Below are 15,357 nucleotides of genomic sequence, written 5' to 3'. Positions count from 1 at the left end.
CAAACAGACTAAACACCTGGTATAATCATTTTATACATTAGCTATATTTCAGTCACATTGTGACTTAGTAAATCATTTGTAAGAGGTAAACTGAACATTTACGTTACTTTCAAGAAAAAAAAAACCTGTTAGTCATAACTTTTATTGCAGTAAGGTGTGAATAGACAATTGAGACAAAAGTACTTAAAATTTCTTAGTATATGAAATGAATCCACTTATCTTTCAGAGATATTTTAGAAAAATGTCCATGAAGCCAAAGGTAGTGAGTTATACTTTACAGAGAACTGCCAGCAAGCTGGTCATGTTCCTTTTATTGTCACAGGCTACAAAATAAATATAAATTCAGCAGAAAGGGACATTTACCCCAACAGAAATTATGATTTCTATTCTTAATCTTATGAAAGGAATTTTCTTGAAAATAGCTCTCAGCTATTATCCAAATTTAATTAGATAGAAATGGCTAGCTCAGGGCCTTTCAGTCCTCAAAGCACCTGTGATAACAGGTGCTCAGGATTCGTCATTAACCATTGCTACAAAAGCTTGAAGCCCTTGTTATTTAAAGTGTGGTCTGTTACTTAGAGCTGGCATCACCTGGGAGCTTGTTAGCGCTACAAATATAAGTCCTCATCATACTTATCTGAAGCAGAATATGCATTTTTTGACTCAGGTGATTTATATGTACCTTAAATTTTAGAAACACTGTATGCAGCCTCTGATTTCAGTTTGCATTCTAGCCAGTGATAAATTTAAATCTCTTTAAGTCTATTTAAATGCAAACATTTTAGAAGAGGTATAATATAATTTTTTAGATTAAATTGTTTTAAAAATTTTGTATATTTTTATTTCAGAATCTTATGGGGGTATAAACTTTTGTACAGTTTGAGCCAAAGTTGTTAGTGTGTCCATCACCCAGTTGGTGTGCATTGTACCTGTGAGGTGTGAATTTATGCATTCCTTCCTCCTCCCTGCCACCTGCTTGATTTCTGTTGCATTTTATTATTGTACGTACATATGAATACATGTGGTGTTTTTCTATTCTTATGATTCATCACTTAGGAGGACGGTTTCTAGTTCCATCCAGGTTATTACAAAAAGTATTAGTTCTCCATTTTTTATGGCTGAGTAGTACTCCATGGTATTACAAGTACCACATTTTGTTAATCCACTAATATATTGATGGACACTTGGGTTGTTTTCACATCTTTGCAATTGTGAATTGTGCTGCTATAAACATTTGAGTGCAAGTGGGTTTTTTAATAAAATGTCTTTTTTTCCCTTAGGTAACTACTCAGTAGTGGAATTGCTGGATCAAATGGTAAATATACTTTTACTTCTTTGAGGTATCTCTGCACTACTTTCAGTAGAGGTTGAACCACTTTGCAGTCCCACCAACAGTGTATAAGTATTTCTTTCTCTCCGCATCCATGCCAACATCTCTTGTTTTGGGACTTTTTGATAAAAGCCATTCTCACCGGAGTTAGCTGATATCTCATTGTGGTTTTGATTTACATTTCCCTGATAATTAGAGATGTTGAGCATTTTTCATATGTTTATTGAACATTTGTCTGTCTTCTTTTGAAAAGCTTTTGTTCTTGTCTTATGCTCACTTTTTAATGGGGTCGTTTGATGTTTTCCTGCTGATTTGCTTGAGTTCTTGTACAATCTGGTTATTAGTCCTTTATCGGATGGGTAGCATGCAAATATTTTCTCCCATTTGTGCCATAGTTCCTGGCACAAAAAAATAAGAGCAGTGAAAACCCACAGTTCTCAAGAGCAGTGGCAGTGGTTTTCTTGTAAAATGGTGCTAGAGGACAGTTTGGGTTATTTGTTGTACCCGGAACATTAGTTTCAAGTCTGTTTTGCCAGCTTTGCCCAAATTTCTTTCTTTTTGATTAGCCTATGAAAGCTTCTATTGATGATAACTAAAAATACTGACAGACACTGTGGTTGTGTTGGAATCAAACATCTCAAATATCATACCCTCTCACTGCATTCTGGCACATTTGTATGGATCAACTATAGTTTCTTGGTTTTTGGGGCAATTTCTCTGTTGTAGAGAGCACTATCTCATCCATTCTGCTTAAAAGAGTATATTTTCCCGGGATGAAATGATTATGTGTCTGAACCTTTCTTCCATTTCCTGGTATTGAGCCTGATGTGACTAATGGTATATTAACATTTGCTAAAATCCTACAGATTATGTAACAGGTCTTTTTCTATGGTGGCAAAAAAAGACTTATGAAGGTGTTTAGAACTGTAAAGAAACATTCCTCTCCTTAGTAAACTGATACTGAGGGAAATTTAAATGTTATTTTTCTAATTGATATCAGTAATCATCACTTTATTTAAAAAATTATAGTGTTATTGCTGGGAGTTTTAAATGCTCTTTTGTAAATAGATTTGAAACCCTCTCATATTTTAAATTATGATAGACCCTATTGTTTTATCTGAAGAAACATAGTTTATAATAAAAAAGATACGGATCAGATAACTGGCTTTAAAAATTAGAAAGAAAATCAAGATATACCCTACAGACATGGGTCATTGTATCACCAACATTACATGTTGTACCTTCCCAAAGTAGTTTCTTTTCCAAATGACACACCCAACACAGTGAGATATTAAATAGCCTAAAGGAAACAACAATATTTAGGAAGCCTGAGCTTGTTAAAGACTATTACATACTGCTAATCCTTATGCTTCTCATGAATTGTAAGCTCTACAAAAGCAAGAATTTTGATCTATTTTGTTCACAGCTAGATCAAAAATAAAATATTAACAAGTACTTAAAAACATTTGTTGAATGTATATGTTATTTCTTAAAATTGTTAATCACTAAGCCTCATCTCAGAATTTCTAAATGAGAATTTTTGTTGATAGGGCTGGAAAATCTGCAGTTTTAAGAGTCTTTGCAGATTACTCTGACAAAATGACTCTCCTGCTGAGCTTGATTTGGTACTTGTGTTAAATAGGTAAACTGAGTAGTGATCCTACAGGTTTATGAAAAAGAAGTAAACTGAGGTATGATAAAATTTTTAAAAGTTTATTTGTGTAAGAAGCAATGTATGAATTGGGAAACACAAAACCAAGAGAGTTTTAATGTTCCCATGACACATCACTGGGGCAAGTATTCATGGGGTTAATGCAAAAGCAAATAAAAAAATTATTTGATTGGTTGCAATTATATAGCTGTCTTTTTTTGTCTATCCAATTGGAAAATCCCTAGTTATATAATTAAAAGTTTGTTGGCAACTTGTGTTTAGTTGAGTTTAAGTTACGTTTGTCTTTAATACATGCATTTATAAGAGATAGCTCAAGTTAAGTTTTGCTTATGTTTGCAAATCAAGCAAAGTTTAGGTCACTTGTGAGGCCTCGCTTGTTTTGTTTTCCCAGGAATTCTTCAGGCCTGATCTCCATTTTAATTAGCTTTAATAATTTCCCCTTTTCAATCATCTTATTAGTAAGCTGAGAATGTAGTATAGAAATAGTATAGGATTACTATTGGTTACCACTGTTGATGTGGTCACTGGAACAAAGGGTCTCATAAATGTTATTAAAATCATCATCAACAGTTACATTGGGATGAAAGGCCACATAGTCATTGTTATGCAAAATTGCAGAGTCATCATAGACTTGAGTAGTTGGCTTGTTGAATTCTCCACCTTGTCTAATCCTGATGGCAATCATTTGATGTGGGAGTGGCTACTGGAAAACATTTTAAATCCTTGAGAGGATACAATGCATTAAAGATGTTAATATAATGACAATAGGGATAATAAGAGCCAAGGATTAAACAATTTCCTGAAGCAGAGATACCCAGGAGCCAAGAAATAACCAGCTAAATAAATAATGGAAGAGACAACACCTCATAGAGACTTTCTTAAGAGCCTTTGCATTTTTGAGCAACAATTTCTAGTTTATTAACATAGAAACACACTTTTTAATCTATAATAATACTAGCTCCTCCTTAGTAAGCTGATGAGGCATCAAGAACATCTATTTTGAAGTACAATTGAGGCTAAATTGTTCATTTCAGATTTTATTGCTCGAAGAGAATTCAAGGCATTGTTCTATGAAAACAAAAAAAGAAGGTTAATATTTGGAGCAACTTAGGATCTTGGATTTTGAGTCTATATAGGGCAGTTAGTAGATACATCTAGATTTGAGTCTGAAGCATCATTAGATGGTAGAATGAAGATGGCAGTTGGATGTCTCTGTTTATGTCTTCAGTTGGTGTTCTAGTAAACTCCGGGTGACCACACAGCGGCAGGCATGAACATAGTCCACGCATGACCAGTTCTAGTGATTTTTCTTAAGTTAAAAGTCATCGAGTTTCAGATTTCATGGCTTAGGGAAGGACAGTTTTAGTTTCTCAAACTAGAAAATTTCAGCATTCCATCCAGTTTACAGATAGGTAACAAAAACTCCAAAGAAATAAATAGGAATAAAATCTAATAACGGGTGCACTATAGTTTTCTCCTTTTTTATAGTCACTCATTTTACCATAATCACAATTTTTTTTTACAAAATAAGTCTAGTTTTATTTAACCTGATCTGATTATTTATATAATAAGAATAGTAATAAGAATTAAGTAATTGTATGTATATTTTAAAATGACATTTTAGTCAAAGCTTTAGTAACTTCTAAGGGACTTTACTGATTTTTGTATCAGTCAACTTCAGTTTTTAAAACTACCTGGTAATGAGAAATCTTAGCTTAGAACTTAAAAACTTCTTGAGGCCAAGAAACCAAGCTAAGGACTTTTCCAATTATGTCCTGTTACAAGGAGAATAGATTTTTATTGAACTTATGCAAATACCTATATTATAATAAAAGTAAGAATATTTAATAAGAGTTTCCAAATTCTGGAGCAATCAGGTAGGGAAAAAAGATAAATGTTTTAGTTTTTGTTTTCAAAAGTATATTTTACCAAATTGCTGTAAGTTATAGATAGCTTCAGAGAAAAAAATTCCTTAAATATGAAAAATCGGTTATTAAAGAGCCAACAATGTTGCAAAAAATTTTTCTTTGAAAAAATATTTTTCAAAAAACATTACAATTATTCTTATCAGTTAATTTCATCCCATAGAATTTTTTTTATCTTCAGTTAACAGTTTTATGAATTTATCAGTTTATCATTATAGTTTTGGAAATTCTTACCAAGTCCAATAGTATAATACTATGATCTTAAAGTCATCAGAAACTTGTACTTGTCAGAATTCTTTTTATGAATATTTTAAAATTTTGTATCATACAAAAAACAAGACAATTTTATTCTTTTGATGACATATAATATCTTTTACATAATAACTATTATTATGACTGATAATATTATACCAGGATATGTCAGTATATATCATATTTTTTAAAAATTTCATACAATATCTAGAATAATTAAATAAGTAACAAATATAACTTGAAGAAATTTTAACATCACTTATTATCTGACGATGCTTCCCATGCAATTTAACATGTCAAATAAGCCTAATTAGTTTAACATCTCTCTTTTTATAAAGAGAGAAAATAGATCCTACTGAGATATTTCAGAGACTTTTCTGGAAATTTTCAAAGTTAATTTGAGATCAAAAAGACTTAACATAGAATTTGATTTTGGAAAGTTGTCACAATATCAAAAGTTTCAAAACACTTGATTAGATAGGATCACAGGTCACTGTAAAACACCACCAAAGTGGTAAGAGATTTTGAAAGCAAATACAGAATGTTACATAGTTGTAAGAAAAATAACCTTAGCTCTTTAATATTGAAAAGACTCATTCTTCTTAAATAATCAAAGATCTAATAAAAGACAACATGAAGCATAAAAATTATCCTGATACAAAAAACATCTTTGTTTTCTAGGCCAATTACTTAAAAGGTAAAGAAAAATAATTCTATCATCATCAGTAGCAGATCAATACTCTAGGAAAACATTATCCTTTTAACAGAGGAAAACCAAATGCTAGCTTTGTATCAGTATATTATTGAGCTTATTTTTTTAAAAAAATCCTTATAAATAAAACCTATCTAATCTTAAGTTTGACCACATTTAAAATTCCTTTTTTGCTGACCAGCTATGACTTTATATTCATTCAATTTTTGTCTTATTTATTTTCTTCTTTTTTATCATATATAACAACCACTCATCTTGCTGTAAGACAAAATTACTCTATTTTTATGAAAACACATACCTTATATATAATATATTATGTTTATTATATATTATAAATATTAATATATATTTCCTTATTAAAATACATCCTATTTTCTTCATACATTTTCCATATACAGTTTTTTCCTATCATCGTTACTATTTCTGGTAGTTTTAATTACACATATTAAAATTCTTAACCCTTAGTAATGAAGAAGCTCAGGGAACTTCCCCCCAAAATATGGCTCCTTGGTCTCAGGAGTATTTAAAGTAAAGGCCATTAGAGATCACTGGGCCTTGAAAGGGGCTCTCCCTGTATCTGCATAACCAGATAACCCGACAAAAAGAACAATTGACTTCCCTTCTCCTCTCTGTTATCTCAATTCAATATATTGCAGGGAAAGAGATCAAGAATGCAACCAGACCTGGCCCAAATCATTTACAATATAATATCTGTTTCTCAGGTTAATGTATAAGTCAATATGTTTCCCTCCATCCATTCATTACCCCAAGTATCTATGCATCCCACCTGGCAACCATTTATTGCTCCTAAACAGAATTATCTATGGTCCTCATCTCTCCTCCCCTTTAAAATGAGGATATACAAGTTTCTGGATCCCATTGGGATATTGGGTAATCACTCTGTGATTCTACTCATGTGCACAGGAAATAAATCTTTCTTTTATGAATCTGCCTTATTGTGAGTTGATCTATCAGCGAACCTTCTGGGCTGAAGGGGAAGTTCCCCCATATGTGCAGTTTAAAGATCTAGACCAGGGGTCCTCAAAGTTTTTAAACAGGGGGCCAGTTCACTGTCCCTCAGATCATTGGAGGGCCGGACTATAGTTTAAGAAAAACTATGAACAAATTTCTATGCACACTGCACATATCTTATTTTGAAGTAAAAAAACAAATAGGCGAAAACGCCCACTTGCAGCCCGTGGGCCATAGTTTGATGACGCCTGATAGACATTTCAAAGGCACACAAAGGCACAGAGAAAGCACCTTAAGTTTCCTTAGTTTCTTCTCCAGTGTTGAAAAGCATTCTTTTTACCCCCATTAATTATCATCAACACAGATTAGTTTGGTGCTCACTGTGTACCTGGTACAAACTGTGTGTAAATGAAAACAGATTCTAGTATTAGCAGCAGGAGTCATAGGAAGAAATGAGATGATAAACAAAAGATACTGAAATGTGTAACTAAACAAATTTACACCGAAAATGTGAACTCCCTTGGACATTTCTCAAGAAGTTGACAGCAAGGTAGAATTTTTTTTTTGTTAAAAAAGAATCTGACAAGTAAAAAGAAAGAAGAAAGTCAAATTGAGTTTTGAGGGTATTTTGAAGATAGAGGAGAGCTAATACCTGAAGAATGGGAGAGGGCTCAAAAGACATCATTATTTAAAGGAAATAAGCAGAAAGTTGGAGTGCCAGTTTTGAAAGAAATTTAAAGTGCACATAATAATGTTGTTTATTCTAGTTTGAAGCCCTGGCTACTGGGTTTAAAAAGTCAGGTGGGGAACAAGCTTTTAATTTTCCCAAATTGTTAACCATTTCTTCTAACATAATTTTTTAATGGAATAAACACATTTTCTCCCACTTATTTGAAATTCCACTTATATATTAATATCTCATAAGAAAGTCATTCTATCATAGATTCTGCAATAGTTTATTTTGAGGATGGTGTTGCACTTTGAAAATTTTGACTTTATTTTTTAAAAAATTTGGTAAGCGCAGGGGAAAAAGGTAATACCTTTTTCTTACCCATCACAAAGACCATGGCTTATATAAGAGAGAGATTAAGAAGAGAAACGCATAAAACATTTATTTAATCAAAGGTTTACCTGACCCAGGAGCATTTGGGAATAAAGACCCAAATTCCCAGGGAATACTAAGTGACGAAAGAAATGGATAGATGTAGAGGAACATGATTGGACAGAAAAGGGATATTACAGGGACTAAAAGGGAGTGACTGAAAAAATAAGTCTGATGAGTATGATGAGTGTCAAAATATATTGACTATAGAAAAAAACTATGTAAGAGGGGAAGCGTTAGTGTTATCTGTTAGAAAGTGATTACAAGTAGGCCAGTCAAAAAATGATAGTTACTTAGTCTATGATGGTGGCAGTAAAGAAAGAAATAGACGGGTTTTACTTATAATTTGGAGATGGCAGGGACAGCATTTGATAATGAATTAGAATTGGATGCTAAATGGGTGAGGAAATTGAGAAATAAAGAATAAATCCAAATTTGGAGCTTGAGCTTTAAAATTTAGGTTCTCTTTGAGTTCAGTCTGCTTTTTTAATTCAGATTAGTTATGCCTCAAATTCTTTAATATCTAATATGAATGCCATATATAATATCACCATTTGTTACAATAGTAATTACTAAAAATTATTTTAGATACACTAATAAACAAAAGTCGAATATGAATACATACTGTGGCATATACTGATACTTGTAACACTTTAACAAAATCACTTCCAGATAATTAAATGACATTTTTAAAGTTTAAAGTCTTTCATTCAAATTAGAATCTGGTTTACATTGTGAAATAATGCCGATTTGGCTAGGTGCTAATTACTTAGGATTTCAAACCATGCACTGAGGCATTGATAATGATACACAGGTGCAAAGTTAATTAGAAAACACACCATTAGATGTCAGGGTAGAAGGTAAAGTTTTGACGTTTTGATATTTATATGAAAGATGTGAAAGCACATAGTAATGATTTATTTGAATTAAGATGCGATTGTGTGAATGGATATTGCTGTCCCACAGGGCATCAGGGTGGATATCAATAACTGTAATATTAAATCCTGGTTGTGGTTAAACAGAAACTGAAATAATTGCTTTGACTAATTCCTTAAATATCAGTTTTTGACATCTTTATCACTGACTAACATTCTTACCTTAAGCTAATTTTTATCTGGATCCTTGCTATACCCTTCTGGAAAATGGTTTGAAATGCCACATGCAAATGACTGCCTGACAAATCACTAGTCCTTATATACACATTTTTTGTGTTTTTAGTAGTAGATGCATCATATATTTTAAAAAAATTCCCTGTTCAAAATGTCCAGTCATGCTAAAACATTAATGATGAGTTACTTTTGCGTAGCATGTATTAATTCAAGATATTTTTAGGATAAGGTATTTATTTTTCTTAATTCTCCATTCAAAGATACTAGTTAACATAACTCAGTCTACCCTGCCATATACCTACTCAAGGGGATGTCATACCAATGTCTGACATTTCATAAACATTTGTTGAGTACCTAGCACAGGGGACCCAAGGAATATGTCACAGTCAAGACTCTCCAAAGTAAAAACTACATAAATAAAGATAAGTGTGAAGTGTCAGAAAAGCCCAGAAGAAGGAGTTTGGAGGACTTATGGGAGAAACCCTAGAATGAGAGACATTTAAGTTGCATCTTGAACTAGAAAAATGCATTTGACAAACTGACAGTTTGATGAAGGGCATTTCAGACAGAATAATCAACTTAATAATAGATACGGTTTGAATGCTTAACATCTGCCAGGCTGGATAAACAATGCTCTTTTATCCCTCATGAATATCCTATAATTACCATTATTTCCACACTTCAGATTAAGGAATTGAGTTTTAGAAATATCTTGTAGTTAATAAAAAAAAAAGAAAAAGAGTTGGGATTCAAACTTAGCTAGCCCAATCCCATGCTCCATTCTCTTAACTACTATGCTACTTAGATGACATAGAAAAAGTGGGGGTAAAGGATAGAAGAGCTTGCTGTGCTTCAGCAATGGAGCTTTGAACCTCCTCAACTGCCCATTTTCAACACCGGATGCAATTCCCAGTATGCCCTATTCCAAGAGTATAAATACCTTTCTTTGTGAGCACATTTTTAAATGACCAAGTAGTTAAGAGCTTAAACTTATGAATTTGTTCTACTGACTTAAAAAATATGGTACTTGGACAAAACACTATGATCTCCAAAATTTTGCAAAAGTATCTTTTTGTTACAAGTGCCATAGAAAGAAAAAATTATAAATATGCCCCTGGTGGTCTTTTTACTACTTAAAATATATAGAAATTTTTTTCCCTCAAAGAATGACTGTTTGGGAGTCTCAGCATCTTTTCCTTACCTTTAATAGTACATATTTAACTTGTGTTTGATTATAACCAAATCTACCTTTTTTGCCCAAAGTAAAATCTTTGGAAATAAGTCCTGAAAATCTAATAATGGTCCTGAAGCAGGACGGTGCACCCAAAATAACATTCCAGCTGGGTTGGTTTTTGTTTGCTTTACAGGAATGCTCTGTTTTAGAAATGCCCAATATGTAACCCTTAATTTGAATATATATTTAGGAGAATAGTTGGTACTGCCACACAGTAATTGACATAAACTTTACTCATGAAGGGATGTTACTAAGCCAAGCATGAAAACTGGCAAAGGGTGGAGGTAAAACTGAATGCAAAGCAGAAACACAAGGGCAACTGATGACACTCACCTATTTAAAACTGACGTCTACTTTTTAAGTAAGAAAAGATAGTAGTTGTAGGTGGTGATACAGGAAAAAAAAAAAAGAGTTGAATTTAACCCTCATAGGAAATATAATGATTGCTAGGGATCTACTAGAGTTCTTTTTATGCAACACCATGTGATGCAAACTTGTTGTAGCTGTTCTGTGTTTAAAATTTCTCCTCCAGTGTAAACCCCATCCAGAGATGCTTAAAGGTTATTTATCCCAGCTATACTCCATTCATCGTATAATATTCTGGTCTTTCTTCCTGTAAAAACTGTAAGTTATTACAGACGTCATGTTAGTGTCCGTGGCAGGAAACCTCTGAGATGCTTCCTGATGATCCCCCTCTCATGGTTGTCAAGGCCTCATGTCATGCCTTCCCTTGGAGTTGGAGCGGGACTTCTTGACTCTTTCCTAATCAATAGGAGTCAATAGAGGTACTCAGGTGTTGCTTCTGAAATTACGTTACACAAAAACTGGCTTTCATTTTGGATGTACTCTCTGGCTCTCTCACTCTGAGGGCAGCCAGCGGCCATCTTGCGAGCCACCCTAACCTGTATTAGTGTGTTAGGGCCGCCATAACAAAATACCACACACTGTGCGGCTAAAGCAACAGACATGCGTTTCTCACAAGTCAAAGATCAAGGTGCAAGCGGAGTTGATGGCTTCTGAGTCCTCTCTCCTTGGCTTGCCGATAGCTGCCCCGGTCCTGGCCTCTTCACGAGGTCCTCCCTTGGTGCACGAACATCCTTCCTGTCTCTCTGTGTTCAAATTCCCTCTTCTTATGAGGACAGCCTGAGAGGAACTGACTCCAGTCAACAGCCATGCGTGTGTGAGCTTGGAAGCAGATTCTCCTCTAGGAGACTTCAGATGAGACGAAAGCCTTGGCCAACAGCCTGACTGTAATGCCCTGAGGGAACTTGAGCCAGAGACACCAAGATAAGTCACATTACTGTTATTAATGATTTACAGAAACTGTGGGATAATATTTTTTTTTTTAAGCTTCTAAGTTTGGGGGAAATTTGTTATACAGCAAATGATAAGTGGTGTCTTTAAATTATCATGAGTGTTTGTTTGTTTGGAGGGTGTATATTTTTTTGGAGTAGAAGAAAGGATTTTCAAAGAAGCTTTAACGAGTGTAGTAGATTCTGTGTTACACTCCCCAGATTGCCCACATCAGGTCGTAAGTACCCATTCCTTGGCTACAGAGAATGTTGGTTGTTGACTGCATACAGCTGTGGCCCTCCAAAAATTGCATTCAGCTGATAATTAATTTGTCTGATGATTCACATTTTATTTATTTTCATGTGGGGAAGTTTGAACTTAGTAAGAACTGATATGCCTTCATAGCAAATCTGGCTTTTCAGAGTTTCCCAGAGGGTCCTTCATAAATTGGACTAGACCTAAGGAAAATAGTTATACGTTGCATCTTGCCTTCTCTTGGTGCTCTATACTCTCCTTGGGATTCAATCCTTGTTTATCCTCCAGCAAAATATATGAGACTTGGGGAAATGTGGGCTAGGGTGGAGCAGAGGCACTACTTCTTAGAGAGATAAATTTTATTCCTTGCTTCATTAAGAATAAAAGACCAACCCGTGTTTATAGTAAACTCAGGAATTGCTCTGCTGGAACTTCCAAGGGTGTTTCATCTGCCTTACAGATGCCATCAGGCTGCTGCAAGATGAGAGCATTGCTCTCTTGATCATTGCTTGAAAAAACATTATTCAAAGCAGGTAGAAGCAATTGAAACTGGATCCTCACTGCAATGGCATCCTAATGATGACCACCCTAATTTTGGGTCTCCTTCTCTAAAACAAAACAACAAAACAGAATGTAAATACTTTTTAAAAAATCAATTGTTTTTTTTTTTAACTGCAAAAAAGCCTGACCTTTTCAAAAAGTGCCATAAGAAACTGAGAATTGAAGTCTTGTTATCTATATTGTCAGAAAAGCTGAAACCTCTGAAATTCATGATCACTTTTATTCATGAGCTCTATGTTTGATGACCACCCAGTACTCCAAAATCTCCCTTTAGGAAATGTCAAGATGAAGTGTCACACATTAGAGTTGAATTGCAAACACTTTGCTACATCAGCTACGAATTAACCAGGAAAACTTATTTTTAATAACATGACTATCAACTAGTGTAATAGATTGATATAGATGGAAAAAAGCATCTTTTCATAGTGGTAAATGCTTCTTGGCTGCATTAGGGAAGCTGTTAGAGGGTACAAACCAAAGCACCCAAAATAATTCTGGGCATTTGGATAAGAAAATGAGTGTGTTTAAATATATTTAACACAAAGAAAGCAAAGTGAAATGAAATTCTGAAAGTCTTACCTTTTACTTATATTTTAGATGTTTGTGACTATTTTATCAGTATACAAATCTATTTTAGATTCCATGTAGCAATATAAATTATAAGCAATCTAAGAGTTTTCTTTATTCCACACTGGAAAGTTGATTATTGGGTACCCAGGTAATTTAGGTCAAAAATTAATTGAATACGTTGTTTGGAATTATGTCTGAGGCAATGGTGGGGATATTGATGTATATGTGTGTGTTATTTGGCTGATTTGGAGACAAATATGAAATTATTCTCCACTGAAAAATAAGTGGGGTAGAGGGTAATCTTCTAGCTTTGATTCTACCATAATCTAGCTACAGCTTCACCTTCTTTGCATCTTAGATTTCTTCTCCTTGTAAATTGACAATTAGAAAATAATTTGAGTCATTCACATTTTAATATTCTGTATTTTTAATTGTAGACAAAATAATGATAAATTGACTAAATATTTTGTTAATTTAACTAGAGCATGGGCTCATGTAGACACATTTTAGGCAAGGTAATATAATTACAAAATCACATAGCCAGTTCTCAAATAAGTGTTACTTTATATGTTTAAAAAGCAGATACTAAAACTGGATCTCTTAATGGCTTAATTTGTGTTTCAAAGAATGATGAGATATAACACAATGTATTGGCAAAACTTCCAGAGAAACATGTAGTGTTCTCAGGTGACTCCTGACATTTTACAATATTTTAACACAAGGATCATGAATTATCCAAGAATTATTCTAGAGGACAGCAACAGTCTACTGGATTTTTCCTTGACTCATAACTATACAAATACATACTAATATCCCTCAAATTCACGTGGAAAGAGGACTGGACTATTTTCTCTTAGACAAAAATGCAGGTTTTCATTTTGAGTAGAAATTGGAAGGAAAAGGCTTCTTGATGTTCAACAAAGGATATAGTGAAGAATCATGATGAAAATAAGAAATGCATTACAAATTATTTGGTACATTAAATATGGGTGTTAAAAACACAATCTTAAGTTATAATTTCCCCTCGCCTCAGAAAGAATGCATATTCAGTGAGTAAGACAGCTTTGTCTAACAGTGATGCTGAGTGTGGCAAAAAATGTTCTCAGAAATTGATTCCTTAGAAAAAGGGACTTAGTGTCCAAGGCAAGGCACTGAAAATTCAAAGAAAAAAATGAAAATGCAACATAGCCATCTCTTCTGCTTCTGATAGAAAAGCAAAAATTTTCAAACTAAAATGATTTATCTTAAAATATTACACACACTTTTAGATGTTCAGTTCATTTCAAAAAACATTTTGAGCAATGCACTATATTATGCAAGATATTGCACCCCAGAAAACAAAGAATGGAACATCATTTTGTTAACAAAAGACCATGAGATCTGCAAAGGAAAAGGAAGAACTTTCTTTTCTACAAAAAACGATCTCCAGACTGGGGACACATAACCTTCAGTACAAGAGAAAGTGTGCCCTCCGAAGACCAAAGGAAGGGGCTGGCTTAAATAAAGTTCCCACCCCAGTTCTCAATCAGGTCCATTTATGCAAATGAAGGATTCAAATTTGTTTAGTTCTGATTGGTCAAAATAGTTGAGCACTGATTGGGTGGTTGTCAAGCCTCAAACCAGAAGTCTCTATTAGAGATCTCTAAAGTTTCTTCTAAGCGGCTGGAGTGGTTTCCACCTGCAGTTTGTCATGGCTTTGGTTACAGACACTGTTTTGTCTCTGGAATGTAAAGCAGAATGTCTGTCAAGAGGTGCCTTTCTGAGAACAAACAGCATATTACCACTCTTCTCTCACCTCTCCATGGCCGTTTGGCTCTGCTTTATAAATTTGGGTGTCTTTATCAGCCAAAGGAAGTCCAACTCGTCTGAAGTGCTTGGGATCTAATTTATAGTTTTATTTCACAATTCTAACAAGTTGATTACAATAGTGTAGGTAGAATTACATGAGTGATAAGCACTGTAATGCAAGACGTTCTAAAAGCTCCAACCCAAGAAAAAACTCAGATAATAGAGAGATGATGTTTTAGTTTTAGCAAAAACACCTGCAGCTTTTAGTTGAAAACACTGAATGGAATAGGTAACATTTGCCTAGCATCAACTATGATATTGTGAAACCGTTAACGGTGGTGCATAAGAACATTCATGATAGCTTTTCTTATAACAAAAAAGTAGAAATAGCCCAGATACATATGGTCAGGAACAGAAATATATTAACTTGTGAAATACATTATGGAATACTCTATATCATTCAAAATTAATAAATCACAGCTACATATATGAACACAGATGAATATTATGAACAAAATTTGAATATTAAAAGCTACAAAGAAAACTCTGCAGCATGGTACTATCTTTATAAAGTTTCAAAAG

The sequence above is a fragment of the Microcebus murinus genome, chromosome 10 (genome assembly GCF_040939455.1).
Source record: "Microcebus murinus isolate Inina chromosome 10, M.murinus_Inina_mat1.0, whole genome shotgun sequence".
Taxonomy (NCBI): domain Eukaryota; kingdom Metazoa; phylum Chordata; class Mammalia; order Primates; family Cheirogaleidae; genus Microcebus; species Microcebus murinus.
Note: the sequence above shows the minus strand (reverse complement) of the source record.